At 29.8% G+C, this 11,549-nt stretch overlaps 1 pseudogene across 1 annotated transcript; it reads right to left on the minus strand.

Annotated features, from left to right (window-relative positions):
* Nucleotides 1-3,660: 3,660 nt before the first annotated feature.
* On the minus strand, nt 3,661-5,716 carry LOC136078059 (muscarinic acetylcholine receptor M3-like; annotated as a pseudogene). The gene has a single exon (XR_010637490.1). The product of XR_010637490.1 is annotated as a muscarinic acetylcholine receptor M3-like (transcript).
* Between the last annotated feature and the right edge of the window lie 5,833 nt (nt 5,717-11,549).

Raw genomic sequence — 11,549 nt, forward strand, 5'->3', positions numbered from 1 at the left:
TAGCAAGACTCTCAGATGACATTCTCTCAGATGACATAGTACTTCGTGTGTAATTTTTTAATTGTTTCATAGCTGAAAACAATCTTTCACATGCAGAGGAAGTTACAGGCAATGTTTGTATGAATGTGAAGAGTCTGATATTTGCAAACAGAGTATTAGGAAGACTTTTCAATTCTAATATTTAAAACTCAATGTATAAAACTCAATTCCATAGTCAGCAATGTATTTAAATTTGTTCTTGCCAAGTTCCATCGTAGATGCAATCTTGCTGTCCGGAATCATAGCCTGAAATGTAGTAAAACTATTGGAAACAAAGCCATCACTGTATCCACAAACAACATACTTAAGTATCCATTGAATCTCTGCATTAAGTTTACCTCCATCGTAATAAATAAATACTACTACTACTGCTACTACTACTACTACTACTACTACTACTACTACTACTACTACTACTACTACTACTACTACTACTACTACTACTACTACTACTACTACTACTACTACTACTACTACTACTACTACTACTACTACTACTACTACTACTACTACTACTACTACTACTACTACTTGGTAGTAGTACTACCTAAAGCAAAAACTTTTTAAGATATCATCAAAAGGTGTGTAGCATAAATTACAACTCTCCTAATTAAAATATATTACAGTGCTCTACACCACTGAAAAGCATACAAAACCGTATCAGATAATTGCAAAAATAATTCTGAACATTAAGAAACACAATTTGGTTGTAACACTTATATAAATATCATAACTGATTAATAATTCTAAGCAAAAAAAGTTTATGCTAAAAGTATTAATTTCAAACAAAACCAAAAAAAAAACAAAACGTCCTGCACAAGCCTAGGTACAAGCAAAATATATGGCCCGAGGTACAAGGATTGATAGCCTCATGAAAAACGTCAAATATTAGCAGATCCGAATTAAGAGGAAACTTATTGAACATTGCATTTAGTACTTAAGTAACAAACAATATAATATACAAGAACCTATAGAAAAGCATTTCCTCTAGAATTGTAAAACAATAAAAGATACCAACAGCAAAACTTAACTTTACACCATCAAAAAGTGTTTTTCGATTACAAAATGTTGTGGCAACATTCTCTAAGACCGTAGCAACGTTTACCTTAGCAACGCTCTCTGAGAATCAAAATAGGATTAAATAAAAAAGATTTTATAACTAAACACCTGACTGAGAAGCATTACTTAGAAATTTATAGTTTCTTAATAAAGTTTGGTGGCACTAGGTACAAGGAGGCCCTACGTACACGAACTTCCCCTATATCTAAAAAAACAACTTTTTTTTAAAACTAAAAAAAGTACTTTGTATAATTACCTTAAAGGAATGCAATTCAACTTTAAGGTAGTTTTAAAATTTTTTTGCACAGTGACAATGGTTTGTGGTTAAATGGAACGCCATGGATAAGGAAAAATATTGCTAAAACATGTTGTAGCAAGAAAAAACTGCCCTCAAATTATTCTAAACTTAGAGTTTTTAAAAGCATTAAAATCAAGTTTTTGAATTATCACCAGGTACATAAGATCCTCCTCTCCAACATACTCGCAGTTTAAATATTTGGTGAAATTGTAAAGTCTTATGTTTTAAGCCTGTAAGAAATGCATTTTTGAGACGTGCTTGTATTTAAACTAAATAAAACTAAATATTTTGTGAAATTTACATTTAGCACATGTCTTATCCAACATTTATTAAGTTGTAAGTTTCTCCTGACCTGATTAGTTGCTAGATAGGCATCTAGCAACTAATAGGTTTTATGTAATTTATAAGATAGGACAGTTCATAACGAATACAATTAAGCAAAAAATTTTAATAAATTAGATAAATTCAGTGCCGAAAAATCATTGTTTACTATTTATAAGGGTGTTGGTGCCTTAAAAACAGTAAACAATGATTTTTCGTGTTGTGTTTACTATTTATAAGGCAGTTTAAAATTGTTTTTAAGTATTTAGCACTTTTATATGGTTCCCAGATATCCTAATTTTAGCAGCGCTAAACTAGTTAAAATTAAAATACCTTAACATTATAGGAAAAGAAATTAAGGTTGAAAATAGTAATAATACTGTTCGGGGAACTGTGGCATAAATGGCTTTAAGAAACTAAAATACTATATAAAATTACTTACAATATACTATAACAATATAACAAAATTCTTACAATGTAAGACACAATGCTTTGCATTTACAACAATAAAGTAAACAGTAAAAGATTATCCAAGACCAAGTTACTGTAGTAAACTGTGGCCTCCCCCCAATAAAATTCTTAAGAAGGATACGCTGGTGAGCTGTGGGAAGCGTACTTATAGCATTTGTAATACTTTTTGATGCAAATACAACTAAAACACGTCGAGATCAAGAACTCTTAAAAAAAAGTTTATTTGGTTTGTTGAGATAATAAACTCTTAAAAACTTTCTGATTATCGAAAGTTTTCTTTTGTGATGTTAAACCTTATACTTTTAAAAACTATCCGATTATCCAAGTTTTCTTTGTTTGTTGTGATGGTAAACCTTATACTTTCAAAAACTTTCCGATTATCCAAGTAAGGTTTTCTTGGTTTGTTATGATGGCAAACCTTATACTTTTAAAAACTTTCTCATTATCTTAGTGAAGTTTACTTAGTTAGTTTCAATGATAAATTCTGTACTTTTAAAAATTTTCTGGTAATTACATATTATTGTTGTAAATGATATTCTCAAAATGAATATAAAGAATGTTTTACTTTACCAAATTTATATCAAAAAGTAAAAAGTAAATAGCTTTATGTTGTAATAATACAAAGTATATTACAGCATCATATGGTTCTACAGTATCATTTATTCTACGTGCGGATCAGTTGTATCCTTAAAGCATAAGTTTATCTAGAGTTTTATTATATACTTATATTATTATCATCGTTTTCAAAAGCACACAAATGTTTCAAATTAGAAATTAACAGCTTGTAAACTTTTTACCGTTAACATGAATTTAGATTTATATATATATTTTTTAATGTTTTTTTCAAAAATGATATGCTCAAAATTGCAATGGGGTGTTTAATGAAATAGAAAGAAGTGTGAAGAAGAAAAAAAATTCTTTTTCATACTTCTTTCTATTTCATCAAATACCTTATTGCAATTTTGAACATACCATTTTTGGCTAACAAACTCTTATGTTATAATACTTATAAACTCACGTGTATAAGCTAACGTCTTACACAAGATTTATTTTTTATTTTATATGGTTTGTGTCATTTTCTTCTGATAAAAATTCTGTTTCAATAATTACTGTGCCAACCTTAGTTAATGTGTTGTTGTCATAATTACGATTGGCATGATGTAGTATGATTTGGTCAAGTATGTAAAGTATTGAACTACTGTGCATTATAAAATTCATTTTTTTATTGACATAAATGCTCTCCTTCTGCATATAACCTTGGGTTTTTTTTTTATCTTTTCTTTTTTGTTTGCAATTAAATCTTTGATCAATTTAAACATTTTTTATAATTTATGTTCCTATTTTTTAACAGAGAACTCTGCGTCGTTATTTTATTACGTAGACAAAAAAGTCATTGTCTATTATAACTATTCTTTCTTACCTGACTTAAAATAAACAGTATTAAACGATATAGACAATAATAACAACATAAATATTAAAAAAAAAACAATACACTTAATTCATTTAATAAAGTAAACATTTACAACAGTAATAAGGAATAAAGATCCTTATGGTTGACTGATTGATGATCATGATGGCTGATTGATTGATAATTTAAATATTGACTAGCATGAAATTTTTACATTTGATTGTTTATTTTAACTATCAAGAGCATATATTAAAATGGATTGATGTGGGATCGTTTTGTAAGAGCCTTTCAAATAACTTGTAGCCTGAAGTAATTTCAAAAAAAGTTTTTATACAGCAACCTTTCAGCTCTTTTCTCTCTCACTTATTCTTTCTTTACTCCTCTCTTTCAGCTCTCTTCACTCTTATCCTTTCAGGTCTTTTCTCTCACTCTTTCTCTCATCTCTCTCACTCTTTCTCTCTTCACTTTCTCTCATTCTTTCAGGTCTTTTCTCTCACTCTTTCTCTCATCTCTCTCACTCTTTCTCTCTTCACTTTCTCTCATTCTTTCAGCTCTTTTCTCTCACTCTTTCTCTCATCTCTCTCACTCTTTATCTCTTCACTTTCTCTCATTCTTTCAGCTCTTTTCTCTCATTCTTTCAGCTCTTTTCTCTATCAATCTTTGTCTTATCTTTCTCAACTATTTCTCAATTCTCTCTCTTTCAGCTCTCATCTCTTCCACTGTTCTCTCTCACTCTTTCTGCTCTCTTCGTTCTCACTCTTTCTCTTTTCACTCTCTCTCTCTCTCCTTTTCTCTCACTCTTTTTTTAGTCAATAATATAATTTGAAATGTATAAGTAAAGTTCTTATTGACTATTATGCTCGATTTTCGGTCCTAAATTTTCGATATGTTTGGATGTTAAAGCGTAAAAGAATATCAAAATTTGAGATGATAGGATAAAAAGACGAAGTAGAAAGAAATCAGATGTTTTTATTGTGTTTTTTTTTTTTAAATACAAGACCGATTCTGCAATTTAATATATTTTTAAAATTTGAACAAAAATCTTGATTTGCAAATGCATATAAAAAAGGATTAACTGCAGATTGAGTATATGAAACAACGTTGCTTATTTCAAAAAAAAAAGTATTATAGCAGCTAGTACAAAATGGAAGTAAAATCATTTGTAGATTATATGGAAACCAAGTAAAAACAAAAATAATAACAATGCTTGCTATCATTTTCAAAGCTTTTTTGTGCCTTATAAGGTTTCGATGTTTGAAAACACTTTCATTGTTCATAGCTTCAACATTGTACGAGCCTGTGCTTTTAGATACAAATGATTTGGTTGATGAGTCATTTAATGACCGACCGTTTCGCATTAACGTCAGCCGAGGAATGGTTTCCATTTCCTTCTTCACAAGGATATACATTTTAAAATAAATGCATATTAGTATGGGAACAGGTAAAAAATATCCAAACCCAACAGAAATTAAAATAAAATATAATTTGCTACTGTGAAATGATGTTCCATCAAATTTTAAAAACTCAATATAGCATTTGTTAAGTTGCAAATTTTTTTTTTCAGCCAATTTCATTGACCATATTATCCAAGGAGCCCATAATATAATTGAAAATAGCCAAGTAATAAGAATACATAACCGGAGTCGAGACTTTCGATTTCTTCCACGATAGCTTAGAGGTTTTTTAATACTAAAAAACCGATCGATACTGATTAAAACAATATGGTAAATGGAAACTTGGCAACAAACATAATCGAGCACAAGCGTAAATATGCAAAATATTTTTCCAAAATGCCAATAGTTTAAAACATTTTCAATCGTGCTCATGTTTAAGGGATAGAAACCAATTGTTAAATCCACCAAAGCTAGTGACAATAACGGAATATTAGTGGCTGTTCGAAATTTTTTATTTCGCCAATAAAAGCAAATAATTAAAAAATTCCCAGAAATTATAAACAAACTCGTCAAACACGATAAAATTGCGATAACCACTTTATATGTAAGATTCGCGTTTGTCTTTGTTGCCATGTTAGAATTTAAATTGCGTTAGAATTAAATAATACAGTTGGAATGACTAAAAAAATTGTTTGTTTTAAATTTGAGTCCATTTAGACTTTTTAAATAACTGGAAAAAAAAATTAAAAATTGAAAATGAATAAGAATAAAAATAAATAATTTTTTTTGATGTCCATAGAAAACATCCATTAGAAGTGAAGTTTGCGAAATTTTTTTAACGTTAAATATGAGTTTTAAAATTTATTTTTTCCTAAGACTTACATCACATTTTATATAATAAAATATTTTATTCGAATTGAAAAACTTTTAACTGCTATATAAGATCATAATAAAAAACATTTAACTTCTTGCAAAACCACTATAATAACATATTGAAAATCTAAAATACACATATCGAAGAAATGCTTGAGGTATCTTTGTATAAGTTAAGAGGTAAAAAATATGTTCAACACCCTTTTATCATTATGTAAAAAAAGTCCTAAAAGATAATATCATTTTTTTATCTATACAGAAGCAAAGAGATTAAAAGTTTTTTTATATTCAATTTAGGCAGTCAAATCTTTGTTGACATTTTTTGAACAAACTGTTGGCGCAGCTTAAAATGCTTCAACAATATAATGTGTCAGATCCTAAATACTTTGTCATTTTTTTTTTTTTTTAGTAAAATTCTTTTGAATACTGAGTCGGAAAATAACCTTTTTAGCAAAAATCTAAAATCAAGTGTTTTGTAGGAGAAAACCAATATTTTTAAATTAGTTTTCAGGTATTTTGGGTTTTCTAAAAAAAAAAATCTTTTATTTGTTGGTTTAATGTTATACAAAACATTTTTTGGATATAAAAACAGAAAATCAACTTTTCTATCAGAAGATATCTTCTGTTATTCTTAATATAAAAACGTGTATTACAATACAGGGCCGACGACATTAGTGTGTAGGGGAGGAGGGCAGCGATGCCTTATTCCAGGGGGCAGCGATGCACGTGCCCCCTGGAATATGTAGCAGTTACATTATTTTATTATTTTATTCTTAAGAAAATTCCAGATATCGAGGACTTTTTTTAGAAGTTGACGATTGTACCCCTCTACTTTGAAACCCGTGTCGTCGGCCATGCAATAAATCTAAGTACAATTAATATCACAAATATATTGCACAAACGAAATTTCAAACGATTTTTTTGAATTTTCGTTTTTTATCTGTTGTTGTATTGTTTTTTAAATTTTATTTTTTATTGCTGTTCTAAAATTAGGTAATTGTTCTACCTTCTTTATTATATCTTAAATCTATTACATTATTTATATTTTCAAATTTATTGCAGAGAATATTAGATATAATATTTATTTTTGCAGATTTTACAATTTAGAGTTACTTTTGATATGAATCAATACAGGATATTTAAATCATTTTTACTCGTTTTAAATTATACTAAATATTTATCTCTTTATTTTTCAGTTTTCTTTGATATTCTTCTTATTAAAATCATGGAATAGGTATTTTAGCTGTGCAAGCTATCGTCTTAGATTTGTCATCTAGTTAAATTTGTTGTAAACATTTGTTTTAGATTATAAACATTACTTCACAATTTCACAGTTGGATAAAAACAAAATTAAAAAATAAGCAACTAGTAAAACTTATAAACATTCATTCCAAATAACTACTAATGATTAATAAAGATTAAAACCATGTACTATGACAACAAAAATAACTTTTTAATGTTTTTTTTTTTTTAATTTTTTAATTCACTTGTTAAAATAAAACCTTCATTTACTCAACAATAAAGGTATTTTAATATATATATATATATATATATATATATATATATATATATATATATATATATATATATATATATATATATATGTATATATATATATATATATATATATATATATATATATATATATATATATATATATATATATATATATATATATATATATATATATATATATATATAAACAATTGAACTATTGCTAATTAAATTGATGAGATTTTAATAGAGTGCCATTAATTCAAACCGTAGCTCTTAAGGTATACAAATTAATTCATTACTAACACTTACAGGTATTTGCTCACAACCACGACGTTAACATAAATAATATTACATAAGGAAAAGGAGATTTTTTTATTAAAACAAAAATAACTTTTACGGAGTGCATCAGGTTATAGGATACATCAAGTTTATTTAGATTTTAGATAGATAACTGAAATTGTTTTAAAGTAATTTACGCTGTTATATAGTAATTTGAGGACAACAAACATCTTACTTAATGAAATCCAAGTTGGATTAGTCAAGTTGACGTGGGAGGATATATATGCGTTATATACGTGAGTATACACCTCATATACGTGAGACATAAGCTAGATTAAGCTCTAAAAAAAACATGGAAACAATCAGTTAGTTTAAATCAAAAGTAAAATAAACATATAACTTTTGTTCCATTTGCTTGTTAAATTTTTGACGCAAAATAGATAGTGTCCGTAAACTTTAGATGATTGTCTTTTTGAAAAACTGGATTTTACGAAGTGTGCTCCTTTACTAAGTGTTTGAGTTAGATATTATTATTATTTTCATTTTATTTTATATTTCACTGTTAAAATAAATTACAGGTGAGTTTACACATTAAAAAAGGATTATGTGAGATAATAAGTTGACGCAAGTACCCGAGTAACAAAAAATGTTGACACAAAATATTTTATAAAGATTACATAAGGGTAATTCCGCATCAAATCACCCAAAATTTAGAAAATTTTGAACCATGGGTCTTCAAATTTTTTAAAAACCTCTTTGGCTGTTGCATCTTAAAAAGAAAAGTTAACATATAAAATTTTAGCTAAAAATGTTGAGAGGTTGACAAGATACTGCAATTTTAATACTGACCTGGTTTCCTAAAATGACCCAGTTTTCATAACACTCTGAAAAAACATTTTTCTTAAAATAATAAGAAATAAAAATGGCAAAAACATGAAAATAAACATATATAATGTTTTTTTGATGCTGAATTCAATAAATGTACTTAAAATGCTAAAATATAAAAGGAACATGCTTAAAAATTAATAAAACAATCAGTTTCTATAAAACAACTTTGGGGCCCAATATCTCAAAACACCCCCATCAAAAAATTTTTTTTTGCTGTTAATCAAGATGTTATTGGAACTTTAGGCAACGAAGAAAAAATAGCTATATCATTACGCTGTAACATTGAACTATCAAACTTAACAACATTATGAGAAAAACATGCTACAAATTATTTGAAAATGTATCCTATATGGCAGAAAGCATGCTGTGATCCATTCAAAAAACATACAAAGAAAATTACAAGTAAGTAAAAGTGGAATTTAAGTATTTTAATATATATATTATTTTAATTTGTGTTTTCCAAAACATAAACAATGTTTTAAACAATTGTGCAGATAAGCTATATACAACTATACATACAATTATACTATATACAAAATACATAAAGGTATATATATATATTTTTTTAAACATCTTCGCTTCCAACAAGGCTGCAAGCAGCCACTAATTAAAGTTGGAAGTTGGAAGAGAAAAGATAAAGATTGTAGAGCAAGATAATGATTGACAGACGACTTAAAAGATTGCAAATTATATGAATCAGGAAAGCAAGATGAAGGAAGCGAATTCCAAAGAGCTGATGTTCGAGGAAAAGAGACGAATAAGCGAAAACTAGACGAATAAGCGTTTTTGGAGCACTTAGGAACAGTCACAGAAAAAGGATGACACTTAATTGAATGACGAGTAACACGAGAATGAATTATAGTAGATGGCACAAGAGACGCTAGCTCTTTAGAGCAGCGCCCGTTATAGTATTTGTAGAAAAGAGAAAGAGAAGCAACATTACGACGATGTGATAATGGTTGGAGGTTGGCTGCAAGAGCAGGTCCAACAATGTTTACAATGCGTTTTTGCACCTTGTCTAAAAGAGAAAGGGCATCATTAGAAGATCCGCCCCAGATATGGCAACAGTATTCCATACAAGGCCGGATTTGAGATTTATAGAGATAGAGAATAGAATCCGAAGTAAGAAAGTGACGAGCTCGATAAAGAGATGCAACTTTAGCAGATGCTAATTTTGCAACTGATTTGATATATGGTTTCCAAGAAAGATTGGAAGTAAGAGTTAATCCTAGAAGATGAAGAGTAGGTGACTCATCGAGTACATTACCGTTCATAAATATAGGAAGATCTAAATTATTGCGATAACGATTGGCTGAAAAAAATTGAGTTTTATCTGAATTAAAGTTCACCAGCCACTGTGAGCCCCATGCTGTAGCAGAAGTGAGATCCTTTTCAAGCTCAAATGCCCCCTCCAAGCAATCAGAAGATGTTGGTTTCTTATCACGACAAGAGTAAATGGTAGTATCATCAGCAAACAATGCCACCTTAGATGTGACAATATCTGGAAGATCGTTAATGTAAATTAAAAAGAGTATAGGGCCAAGGATAGAACCTTGAGGAACCCCTGAAGTTACAGAATAAGAAGAAGAGTGTTGTCCATCGAGGACAACTTTTATGCTACAATTGGAAAGGAAGGATTCAATGATCTTAAAGATGTTGCCGGATACACCATAAGAAGAAAGCTTATGGAGAAGACCAGCATGCCAAACTTTATCAGAAGCTTTTGAAATATCAAGAGCGATGGCCTTAACCTCTCCACCTTTATCTAATGCACGATAAAACCTGTCAGTTATTACTGTTAGCAAATCAGCTGTAGAACGAGAAGATCAAAATCCATTTTGATGGTCAGAAAGTAAGTTATTAGATTCAAGATGAGAAATTAAGTGTTTGTTAATTAAAGATTCAAAAACCTTGCTTATGATAGGAAGAAGACTTATGGGACGGTAGTTAGGAATCGGATCGCTCTCCAGAATTTTTGAAGATAGGGATAACAGATGCCGCTTTCCAGCAGGCTGGAAAGCAAGACTCTGATAAGCACTTGTTGAATAGTTTTGAGAGTATAGACGACAGCTCCGGAGAACACTTCTGCAAGACAATAACAGGTATGTTGTCCGGGCCACAAGCTGTAGAAGAGTCTAGGCAGGAAATCACTTTAGATACAGATGCTGGAGTGATATGAATGTCAAGCAATGGATCAACCTGTTTGTCGGCAATATCAGGTAGAACGCAACTAGTGGAATCAAGAGATGATATTGATGAAAAGTTTTTAGCAAACAATTCGGCTTTGTCTTTAGCTGAGGTGACAAAGTCTAAACCATACAAGAGAGGTGGAATTATAGATTTGCCCTTATTATTGATATTATTAAAGATTCTCCAGAAGTCACAAGAGCCTAGTTTTTGAGATGAGATACGAGATTTCATGAACCGAGAATAGCGGGTTTTGGCGTTAGACAAAACCTTTTTACAATTGTTTCTAGCAGTAATAAATAGACGTCTGTTTTCTGGAGAATTGTTTTGGTGATAAATATGGAAGTAACGGCTTCGATTGGCAATCGCAGCAGCACAGTGTGAAGAAAATCATGGAGGAGAGCGAGGCTTGACCTGGAATTGTCGAGAAGGAATAAAAGATTCCATGCCAGCCTGAATCCACGAAGTTATGTAAGAAGCACATTTGTCGACAGGAAGACGAAAGATTTCTACTCAAGGGCCATCACGAAGAAAATCACGGAAAGAATCCCAGTCAGCTTTACTGTAGTTGTAAGAGGTACGATAATAGGGGGATTCAGGTGATGAAGAAGAACGAGATATTAGTTTTAGAGAGATCAAACTGTGATCAGAAGAACCTAAGGGTGAATGTGGAGAAACTGAGCACTGACTAGGATCAGAAACAAGACATAACTCGAGTAGAGAAGGTAAATGATTCGGGTTGTCTGGAAAGCGAGTTGGAAAGTTGACTATTTGAGTTAGGGATTGAGAAAGGCAAAAGTTGTGGGCTTTAATGCCTGCCGAATCACTGACACTT

Source organism: Hydra vulgaris, chromosome 03 (assembly GCF_038396675.1).
Source record: "Hydra vulgaris chromosome 03, alternate assembly HydraT2T_AEP".
In the NCBI taxonomy this organism is placed as follows: Eukaryota; Metazoa; Cnidaria; class Hydrozoa; order Anthoathecata; family Hydridae; genus Hydra; species Hydra vulgaris.